We start from the raw sequence: 12,707 nt of genomic DNA, 5'->3' as shown, positions 1-12,707 counted from the left end.
AAACAGATATAAGAAAAGACAATAGATTCTCACCAGCTGGAAAGAATATTTACTTCTTCAGAAGAAAAAAGGATCGTTTGAGAAACCTGTCTGCAAACAGTTGTTATTCATGCAATATTACACTTCACCTTTAATATCTACTTATTTTAATCTTCATCTAATGCTAATTTAATGTCCAGGTAACCTCATCCTTTTACATAATGTAAAACACACACAAAGATGCAGTCATACTCACCCAATCAATGCTCGTCTGATGAGTCAGTGTCTGAGCAGGAGCTGTTCAGGTATGCAGCCACATGAGCCTTCATTTAATTACATTACTCTTTGCACTCAGGACAGTAAAATGATCTCACTGACATTTTCTGCCCATTGGAAAGACATCACTGTTTTCAGAGAAATCCTCTAGTTGAACTTTAACTTTCAGCATTATAAATGATTAAATTAGTCATACAGAAGAGGTAAGAGGGGGGCAGACAGGTAGGATGTGCTTAATTGTGTGTAAGTGCCTCTCTTTATGAGTAATGTGTATGCTTTTTTTTCTGGGTAAAAACATCTAACTTGTATTAATAAGCCATCAACAAGCATTTTTACCATCACAATTACTGTTACTCATACTTAATATGTTTGGAATCCCACATTGTTTATGCATCGTTATCACTGCCAATTTTTTTTTTTTTTTTTCTGGTGGATGATAAAACAGGAGGAAAAATGCAATAGACTTACAATGATGGAAGAAGTCATAGCTAGAGATCTGAGCTTAAGCATATGCTAAGATGTGAAATGTGATACAGACATGGCTGTGCAAGAGATAGAGCATAAGTTTACCTGGGCCTTTGGTTATGCTTCTCTTTCTATGTTCCACTACGTCTCTTGTGCACAGATTTCAAAGTAAACAATGATCGTGTCCAATGTAGATGTAGATGTGTTAGCAATGGCCTTGCAATTATCCATAACACCTTAGCAACTGATTTTTAACAATATAGCAACAGCGTCACAATCACCACAACACCATACACTGTATTTAAAAAATATTTGAAAAAAAAAAAAATACTGTATTGATATGAATTTTCTGTATTGGTTTTCTTTTACAGGTGTTTTGAATTTTGCACTTAACTGCATGGTATTTTAGGGTTAACTGAAATGTCCATAAAATTAATGAATAATGCCCTGGGAGAAAATCACCAGTAATTTTTTTTTTTTTAAACCAGAGTTTTCTCATTCATACATTTGTAAAATGCATGTTATATCAAAAGGCCAAAAAAACAAAAAAAAAAAACAGATGGAAGGAACCAGAGTTGAAACTAGAGAACGGAATATCTTAGAAACTCTGAAAAAGTCCACGAGCACCTGAAACAGCATTGCAGCATTCCACCCAAAAATGGTCTATTTTCCATTTTCATTAGTGTAGCAATGTAAGAAACATGGTTTACATAGAAGTTCAAATCAAGCTGCTTTCTGATGAATGTGAGCAAAATCTGCATGGGAACTCTTTTGCTCTTACACAAAACTCTCAGTTGCACAGATTACTTTAGAAATTAATTGAATTTGCCCATGAAATTTCACAGAGCAACACTGACTTTTTTATGCATTCTTAAAATGCATGCTTTATAATGCCCAGTAACACAGATCAGTAGTGTCCATTCACGTTTTGACTTCATTTGGGGTAAAAAAAAATTCAACATTACTAGTGGTGTTTCCTAAGCCAAGCATCACTATTACTGTACTTAATGTTATGGATCCCACATTGTTTGTGCATTGTTTTCAATGCTTTCAAATTTATGTTTTTCATCAGGTGGACATTTCAAACTATTTGAATGCACATTAATTTATGATCTGATAAGCAATATGCAAAAAAAATGATGTTCTCAATATATGAAGTTTTAACCTTTGTTTTCTGACAGCGTGAGTGTGATCATTAGCATTCGTAGAGCAGGAAGACGGGTTGATTGAGCTGTGTTGCATTAAATGAAATCCCATTGCCAACAATAACCTGAACCCTCCACACAATAAACATGCCTCTCAGAAGCATCTGATTAAAATGCAAAGAACTGAATTACTTATGACGGGACGTGTTTACCATCACATTATGGCATAAATGAAGCCCCCTCCCCCATACATAACAAGTCGTTAACCAACGCAGAATTGTTAATTTTTCAAAGCTCCCTGCTTTGAGGCACATTTTCATGTAATTTTCAACGTAGGCGAGTGATTTGCTGCTTTGATAATTACCAAATAATCCACATTCCGTATAATTAGACCAAACAACCCTGTGAGCAAGAGAATTCATTAACAATCTTCACCTCTGATGCTTCGTTTGAAAGGCTTATCACACATTCTATCTCTCTCATGGCACTCGTTTGTAAGACCCTTCAGATATCATCATACTCTGATTAGCTTTCTGAATGTTTCTTAGAATCTGCCGAGGGAGAAATCTTTGTTTTTCTTTAATCAGTTCATTACAGTTATTTACATTTCATTTCTTGTGACCCGTTCTGTTGAATGTGATTTAGGTAATGAATTAAACCAAAATTTAAGATTTCCCATCAGTGAATATTCTGAAATATGCCCTGTGGTCTCCCTGTGTACATAGTGCCAGTCTGCCCAAGAGTTTGCAAATTATTATCAGTATATTTCCATTGACGAGAAGATTCATACTGTTAACCTTTATGGTTGTATTTGCTAGAAAAGCCAGTGGCAGACAGAAAAAGTTGCTGGCGTGAGAACCATGAATGTATCACAGAACAAAAAAAGGATGAAAGGGATCAATTCATGTAAATCAACATCATTGCAAAGAGTTGCACTATCATCAACTATTGCGCTCAGTGTGCTCAATTAGAGGAATAATTGGCTGAAAATTGACTCACACTCAGGTCCTCCAAGATGTAGATGATTTTGTTTCTTTAAACTCAGTTTTGAAGAAATGTAGAATTAGATCACCGATAGATACTCTGTAGTGAATGGGTGCCGTCAGAATGAGAGTCCAGACAACTGATATAAACATCACAATAATCCACACCACTTCAGTCCACCAGTTAACATATTTTGAAGCAAAAAGCTGCTTGTTTGTAAGAAATTAATCCATAATTTCCACGAATACATCAATCTGCATTTCAACGTAAAGGGATAGTTCACCTAACAATGCTAATTCTGTAATTGATTAATTTTTTTTGTTAATTTGTGTTCTAAAGATGAACAAAGGTCCAACAGGGTTGGACAGTAAATAATGTAAATAATGACTGAATTTTCATTTTTGGGTGAACTATCCCTTTAAAACTGTTGCTGAGTCCTCAATCCATAATATTGCTTTATCCAGTAAAAACAAAGTCAAACAGTAAACCAGTTTTAAACAAATATGTTGGTTGATTATGAGTTTTGAGGAAAACGGGATGGACTTCTTCATTAGAAGTGTGATTATGGACTCGTATTTTGGCTTTTTAAAGTAAAAACATTTAAAAGTACATTTTAAAGTAAGAATTTCTTTTTTTACAAACACCCCAGCTTTTTGTTTCACCAGACATTAATTGATGGACTATATATAGGCACGTGGATTACTGTGATGTTTTTATTATCTGTTTGGACTCTCATTCTGACGGCACCCATTCACTGCAGAGGATCCATTGGGGAACAAGTGATGTAATGCTACATTTCTCCATATCTGTTCTGATGAAGAAAATGCTCATCTACATCTTGGATGGCAAGAGGGTGAGTACATATTCAGCAAGTTTTCATTGGTGAACTATTCCCTAAAAGCAAAATTTAGAAATCTTGTAGTCTGGCCAAGAACCGCCCACATAAACAGGAATAGAGCATTTAACCGACCTACCAGAAGTTGCATAGGCCAACCAATCAGATTAGAGGTGGGCATGCCAGAAATGTTTATTAAATTCTATTTGAGATATTCCTAATTAATATGCATTTAAATGGATTACTGATGTAAGCATATACAAGTATCATTGAACTATGAAATACATGCTTAATGCTTGTAGCACATACTGTAAATACACAAGTGAGGTGATATTTATTTCATACTTACAATATACATAATAACCCTAAAATGTCATAAAAAGTCATAAAAACCTTACATTACACATACAGTACAAAATGTTTCTGATTCAGACCTCATCAGTAAATGCACTTCAAACTTTCACAGAAGCCTTTCTTTCTTTGTTCTTTTTTGTTTTTGTTATTTTGATCTGCTGTCCTATTTTTGTCATTCATAATGATTAATGGCCATTCTTAATGATTCATCATCTCAAAATCAAACTGTGCTCCAAACTCCTTTCCCACACATTTCACCTCCTCGTGGAGTTTCCTTTCACAAAACATTGTGAATGAAAATCACATATTGTGCAAAAAACGTCTGTGTACATTTTGTACAGTGATATTTCTATAATTTTTCTACTCTTGTAAACAAATGGTATTTCTAACAGCAGATGTCATGAATGTCAGCTCTGGAGCACTGCAGGCTTTGTTACCAAATATGTGTTTTTGTTGTGCCGCTTTTGGTCAGGTTCAACTTTTGCCATCAGAAATAAAGACTTATTTATCAAAACCAGCGATGAATAATGTTTTTGCATGACTTCAACACTCAGATATATGTGAGAGAAAGAGAGTATCTTTGAAAAAGCGAACATTCAACCAACTATATGTCACATTGGGTAGAAAATGAAAGGATTTTGCAAACTTTGCAAGGTCTGAGGTGAAGTTAGCCACCTTTTTTGTTCAGGCACTGCATATGACATCCTGTCAGGAATACATTTTTTAGCACAAGAGAGATGAGAAAAAGAGAAGAGCGGTGCAGGTTAACCATTGTGGCTCAGTAAGGGGTGTGAGTCATAACATGCCTCCAGTTATTATTAATCTTCCAAATTTCCATCCTTGTTCTGATATTGAAATTAGATCATTAATGCAACATAATTCCTTTGAAAATGGCCAGGGCCACATGGTTTCATTTTGAATGAACAGACATTGAGCCAATTTTGCCTGTTGGTTATCTTTATAAAAAACTGAAAACAATTTTCCACAACACATCTCTTTTTGACACTGATGTTTATTCACACGATTCAGCCAATTTGCATGTGTTTCTGTAATACTATGCATATTAGGGGACTTTGCCTTATTGCACATTTCCGCTCACAAATCACAAGAGAATCCCTCTGTTGTGTTTCCTTTATCCATAAAAGGCTTTGCAACAGATGCAGGAAAAGGAGGACAAATTGTGGATCTGAAAGCTGTCATTTCAAATGATCAAATAATATGCTGAATATATAAGTACAGTGATCCCAAAAAGTATTAGGACACCTATATGTCTAAATGTCACTATGTTATGCAAACAAATATCAAACCATGTGACATGAGATATGTCACTGCTTGAGATTTTCTGACATCTTTACAGCAGGTTAAGCTTGGAAAGAAAGAATAAATAAATGTATTAATAAATGTAATGTTTAATACTTTAATATAATATACTTTCTGGTTGCATGTGTAGATATGTAGATTTTTATTTGTCTGTCCTTAAAGTCAGCTAAAATCGAGTTTGCAACAGTATATAATATATGAAATGATGTAATTATGTATGCCCATGGTAAGTGTGGGCTTCATCTGAATTTGGATCAGGCTGCATATACAGTAAGTAAATCTCTTTAAGTGTTCATGCAAAGGAACTGCATGCGGTCACTGACATGAATAGAGAAAGTGCCTTGCCAACATTTTAATTTTATGCTTTTTGCTTGCTCTGATTGCACTGAATGTTCCCATGGTATATTTCAGAATGCTGTGATTAACTTACGACTCTTTGCTCTCTCTACATTCTGAAATGCAAAGTGATGCAACCCTGTGCTAACATGGAGCATCATCATTTTGAAAGAGCAGAAAGTCAGAAAATAATCACAGGATACTAAAGTTTACTTTTCAAACATACTGGCAGTCTGGTTAAACTTGTTTTGTACCTGTCATAAAACCCTTAATCTCACTGACAAGGAACTTTCTACCTTGTGATACACTCTATACTTTGTGTGTGTGTGTGTGTGTGTGTGTGTTCACACATTTTCATCTAGACAAAAACTACTGGATCTTACAAGTAATATCAGGAAGATTCAATGAATCGTTCAATCCAATAACACAGTGTGACAATCTCTGTGAAAAATAAATGCATCCAAATGATGGATGAAGCAAGAGAAGTATTGAGTTAATGTACTTTAATATACTAAAGTATATTTTAATATACAGAACTTTAAAAGTCATTTGAATACAAAAGGTATTAAGAACTTCAATGCTGCGACAGGAACGGTACTATTGTCTCATGAATTCAGCATGCACATGTCCAGTCTGCCTGCATGAAACCTATTTTTAAACCAAAAATACAAATATAATTGCTATTCTGCAACATGTATTACACAAAATGCCAGGCTTGCCCTTTTGAGCTTAGACAAAATTACCATCACAGCCATTATCTGAGGGAGCAACCATGAGGCCCTTCAAACAGAAAGGCCACGTCATATTGAACTGGTGATGAACTGGCCCTATGCATGTTGATGAAATAGAAGTGCTGATGCTTGTTTTTCTATATCTCATTTGTGCCAGAAATTAGGTAAGCAATGCCAACATAGCATATATAAATTTATACCTATAGATGTATAAAAGACCTGGATCAGGCTAGTCAGAGAATATAATTTATTAGTATACTGCTATATTATACTACACCAGTACATTTTATGGAGGACCTGGAGGGAAACATAGTGCCAAGGGCTTTTTACAAGCAGAAGAATACTTAATGTTTTGTATTTAAGCAGATTCATGAAGGCATTTCAAAATTCTTTTGCACTTTGCACCTCAGGGCTTCCGGAGACACTACTATTTCAGGTCTTGGAGTATCCAAGTCATGGATGCATCTAAATTGTGCAGTGTTTAACAAGAATATAGAAATAAGGGTCCTGGACATCTACACGCATCAAATTATTGATTGATTTTTGTGCATGAAGACCTGCTTTTACAGTTGGATATAAATAAAAAGCATGAAATCCACACATACTGTATACACTATAAGATAAGAGAACAATCCAAAAATGTAAAAAGTTGCATCTCATGAATAATCACTAGGTTTTTCTGGACCGTGTTTATTTGTGGCGCCATTAGCTAATCCGAGTTTCATGGTGTAATTTTCCTGCAACTGTAGAGTGATCAGTCACATGACAGTTGTTTGCTCAGGTGATTATGGCCAGAACTGAGTGTCAAGTACAGTACTTCAGAGTGACCGGGACTGAGATGAATACAGAAAGCTAACCATTCGCATTTCTCCTTTTTGGCAGCACTCAGCTCTAAATTGCTTCTGGATGCTGTGACTTTAATTGGTCAACCATAAATCTAAATTTTACTGTGATTTTATTATTTGTTATTTTCAAATTGCAGTCATTTAGCTGGCTCTTTGTCTTAAATGTCTTAAAATACAGAGACTTCCATTATGGTGCAACCTAGGGTCATTCATGGACCATAAGTTTAGAAGCAAATATATGAGGGGATCATGTCCATTCCTGAGATCTTGCCACACAATAAAAACACATTTGTGATCAGTTAAAACATTCCTCAGATGTTTCTCCAGATGAGCTATGATGCTGTCGGCTAGTACTGTAGCCTGACAGGTTGTCCCAAAAGCATTGCTTAGGAAGATCAAAGTCAGTCGGCCAATCACAATTCATGGAATGATCTTCAAACTATTTTTAGCCCCAAAAGAGGTGCATCTGAGTTTAGTCTGTAAGTAGCTCAGAAATTTTATGTTATATTTATATCGTTACTATTTAAGCCTGGTAGAATGTCATTACATTAGTGAAAATGCCAAACCAAATGCCACTTGTTTTAAAGAAAGTACACTTTAAAATGTACTCATCTTTGGGGCTTCCCAATGTAGATGAGTTTGTTTCTTCATTGGAACAGATTTGGAGAAATGTAGCATTACATCACTTACTCACCTATGGATTGTCTGCAGTGAATGGGTGCCGTCAGAATGAGAGTCCAAACAGCTGATAAAACATCACAATAATAAAGTAATTCACACAACTTCAGTCCATCAATAAATATCTTGTGTGGTAAAAAGCTGCTTGTTTTAAAGAAAGAAATCGATTATTAAGGCATTTTAACTTTAAAAATAGCCAAAATACCAGTCCATAAAACATAATATTTCAGATTTGCATATTTTTCTCCTGAATCAGACGAGATGACTTTTTCACTCGAGAAAGCAATTTTATGGATAGAGGACTTGTATTTTGGCCAAAAGCAAAAAAAAACATCTTAATGATGTGTTTGTTTATGGACGGACTGGTGTGGTGTGGATTACTTGTAGATTATTGTTTGTTTTTATAAGCTGTTTGGACTCTCATTCAGACAGCACCCATTCACTGCAGGGGATGTAATATTCTCCAAATCTCTTTCAAAGAAGAAACTAACTCACCGACATCTTGGATGACCTAAGGGTGAGTACATTTTCAGCAGTTTTTTTTTTGGGTGAAGTTTTTGGGTGAACTATTTCTTTACTGCAATAAACTGCGGAAGATCATGAGAAGATAAAAAATATTTAATACTTTAATAATTTAACATTTTTTAGTGTTTCTGTAGCTCAATTGGTAGAGCATTGCGTTATCAAGCGCAAGGTTGGGGGTTCGATTCCCCGGGAACACATGATAGGTAAAAATTGATAGCCTGAATGTACTGTAAGTCGCTTTGCATAAAAGTGTCTGCTAAATGCATAAATTTAATTTAATTTAATTTAATTTAATTTAATTTAATTTAATTTAATTTAATTTAATTTAATTTAATTTAATTTAATTTAATTTAATTTAATTTAATTTAATTTAATTTACTGTGATATAGAGCAGCATTTTATACTAATGAAATTTTATTTATGGACTGGGCTTTTGAGCTTGACGATGCAAAAATAGAAAAAATATATATATTTTTTACATTCGAAGGGCCATTGTTCCAAATAATTGCAACTAAATCCCTTCATGAAAGGCTCTTACACAGGGCCGTGAGCAACATGTAGTACAACGGGCATTTCAAGGAAGAGCAGTTCCATTCAAAAGAATCTGTATGGCCACTTGAAGGTAATATTATGAATAGTACATGTTGTCTCATATATGGCCGTTTTGATTTATGTCAGGCACTAATGATAACATCAGAAAAAATGCTATGTGTGTGTGTGTGTGTGTGTGTGTTTGTGACATATCAGGACACAACTCTGTATAATGACATGGGATGACACAGGTATTACAAGGAGAGGGTGACTTATGAGGACATAACCCATGTCCCCATTTTTCCAAACGCTTATAAACCATACAGAATGAGTTTTTTTGAGAAAGTAAAAATGCACAAAATTTCCTGTGAGGGTTAGGTTTACTGTAGGTGTAGGGTTGGTGTAGGACCATAGAATATTCAGTTTGTACAGTATAAAAACCATTACGCCTATGGGATGTCCCCACTTTTCATAAAAACAAACGCGCGCGTGTGTGTGTGTACATGTGTGTTTTTAATTCACACATATTTTGATTAGCACTGTAAATATTACAGAATATATCCTGTTGAAATAGCCCTTGCTATACAAAAGCAATTTAGTTTTTAAATCTCAAGAAAAAAATAATTTCCTTCCATTTCAAAATGAATCATTGGGACAGCTAAAGTCAGAAATGAATGGCCTTGAGAATGGGGCCATTTGTGAAAGCATTCAGTTGCTCACTTTTAAGCAGGTTTCCCTTCTCGAGCTGCCCTTGCAAAGCACAAAAATCTATTTGGAATTCATGGGTCAGTATCACCAAAGAATGCCTTTCAACCCTCACAATACTATAGAAACTAGCTGAGCTCCCACACATTTTTTTTTAGATAATTATGGGCCATAAACCACAAGATATGTCCACCCTGTCATGAACATATGTATTACTTTTAAATACATTTTCATTGCAAAATTAAGATGCAAATTGAATGTTCTGAAAGGTATGATGTCCCTTTCCTAAACAGGGTTATTTGTTTGCTTTAAAATTTTAAATACATAAAAGATTTTATGTAAACCATGTGTTTTATTTTTTCTTATTTGGAGAAAATTGTGATATTTGGATGCAGTTTTTTGTTTGCATGTTGCTGCCCCTTCACCTAGCTATTAAACACACTGGATGATATAGATATGATTGATTTATTATTGTAAAATATCAAGATGACAGGGTGGACTAGCACATAACAGGGTGGACACATAATGCAGAACATGTAAATCATGACAAAAATGACTTCTAAATAAATATATATAATAATAACAAATAATATAATTACATTAATTTTAGTTTTTAGTAATATTAACTGAAAATTAATGCTGTGTCCACCCTGTCATGTATATGTCCACCCTAAGTGGTCAACAGGGAACAATTACGGGTGGACATTTTGAGCTTCAATGAGCATATTTGCTTAGAAAAAAAGTGACTAGCTAAATAGTTAGCCTGGTTGTTGAAGAGAATTTGGTATATTTGAACATACCTATTTTGAAAATACTGTATTCTCATAACTTCTGGCATATTGTATGCCAACAGGGTGCACATGTTAAGCTTTGGCAAAGCAAATAAGCAAAGTCAGACAAAGAAAATTTGTCAACTGAAAAGTCACCAACCTTTTCACCTAAGCCGTTGAAATTCCCGCCACTAAAGAGACAAAAACAATCTGTGGTCCTGATGTCACTAAAGGGGATGGCCCTTTCCTTAAAGGAGCAGATTCCCCAATATGACAGGGTGGACAACCGTTCAAGGGACATGGACAAACTCTTCTTTTTAATTAAATAAAATTGTGTTTTATTACCGAATTATCAATACACTGAAATTGAGTTATCTCTTAGGAAAACAAAATGTTCAAATTTTATGATTTGACAATATTCTACTATCATTCAAGTTAAATGAGCAGTGCATGGGACATAGCAAAATAACGCAGCAAACCTGAAGGCACCCTCAGGGATGGACAGTATTTCAAATACATGTATTTGAAATATAAAATACTATTTTGTATTTAAATACATTTAATCTTAGTATTTGTGTAGTTTCAAAATACATAAAATACTTTTTGCCAAACCCCTTTATTAGATTGCTGATTTCCTGTATCAACAAGTATACAATAATACTAAAAACAAAAAGTTACTACAATTAAATGCATTTAAAAAAATATATACATTTGACTTTTTCCAAAGGTATTTAAAATAGAAAATACAAATTAGTATTTCAAATACATGTATTTGAAATACTGCACATCCCTGCAGGAAATCAGCAGTCTAATAAGGAGTTTGATACCTTACATATGTATTTAGAAAAAAATCAAAAATACTCAGATTAAATGCTTTTCTGCAAGTCCCTGGCCCAATCCAAACATAATGCCTTATTCCCGCCAAGAAAATGTCATAATTGGCAGACAGTTAAAGCAAAACTTGGGAGAGGAAGCGATTGCTTGTCCCTTTATAGATTCATTGATTATTATTTGTCATTTTATCACTTGTCTTGTTCAAACGTGTTTGAGGTACACAAACGACTTTTAACGATAGAAATATGTCACTATATAATTAAGGCTTCTTACATTTGATCCTACTGTACATCCTACAGACCTCGGTAAATTTTTCATGTTCAAAAATAAAATTGGTTCTCTGAATGACTCATTTGCTGTTACACTCCTCACATGAATATCTGCATGACATGCATAATTCAGTTTAGACGGTTTGCAAGAATGTTTAGTCTCCGTGGTATGAAAATGATCACTGCGAGACGCTGGAGGAGTGAACGAGTCTAGAGAGACTTTCTAGACTTGTCTTTTCCACTTAATTTAATGCTTTAGAAAGTTAATTAAGTAGGAAGTTGGAGTTTAGGCTCAGTAACATAGTATTATCTGTCAGAAATGTTATCAATGCTCTCAAGAACAATAGCATTTAACACTAGTACACCGGTCTGTAGAACAAATAGGTTACACAATTAAATGAATGCCATTCAGTACAGTGGTGACATTTTTCCAAATCATGCTATAAACATTCATAAGAGCACTAGACAAAGTTATTATAGCGGTTATTATAGCACATTTCTTGAACACCCCCACCCTCCACCCTACGGCCCTCACTCATTTTTAAAGCCTGGTTATGGCCATGCATTCGAATATAAACAGTTCTGCTTAATATACTGCTTTTCAGTTTCCCTTCAGACTATGACATGAGAGCAGCAGTGAGTGAGGAGCGTTTCATCCTTCAGAGGTCCTGGAGACACACTGTAGTTCTTCTTTTTATGCCTGACATACCAATGAGACTATGATTACAGGCAACATCTGTCACAGTTATCTCAAACATATAGTTATCTACCTGAAATTCAGCTGACCTGTCACAAATCTACCTGAGTTTTGTCAAAAATACACCGGTATGACGTCAGAAGGCTGCTGTCTTACAATTTAACTTCATGCAGCTACTTTGAACAGACTGAAAAATATAAAAAGGACCATTCTGACACCATGCTGAACTAGGTTTAATGTTGTTGTTATTTTTTATCATCTAGAGTTATTATAGTCACCTATAACCAAAACTAATACCATAAATTATATATAAAACTCATTTCATTTTCCCTGTTGCCAAATCTTTTTCTTTTTTTTTTACCTGATGTACTAAAATAACTGAAAATTAAATAAAATGAATAAAAACTAAACAAACAGCTTCTACTACC

The sequence above is a fragment of the Carassius carassius genome, chromosome 5 (assembly GCF_963082965.1).
Source record: "Carassius carassius chromosome 5, fCarCar2.1, whole genome shotgun sequence".
Lineage (NCBI taxonomy): Eukaryota > Metazoa > Chordata > Actinopteri > Cypriniformes > Cyprinidae > Carassius > Carassius carassius.
Note: the sequence above shows the minus strand (reverse complement) of the source record.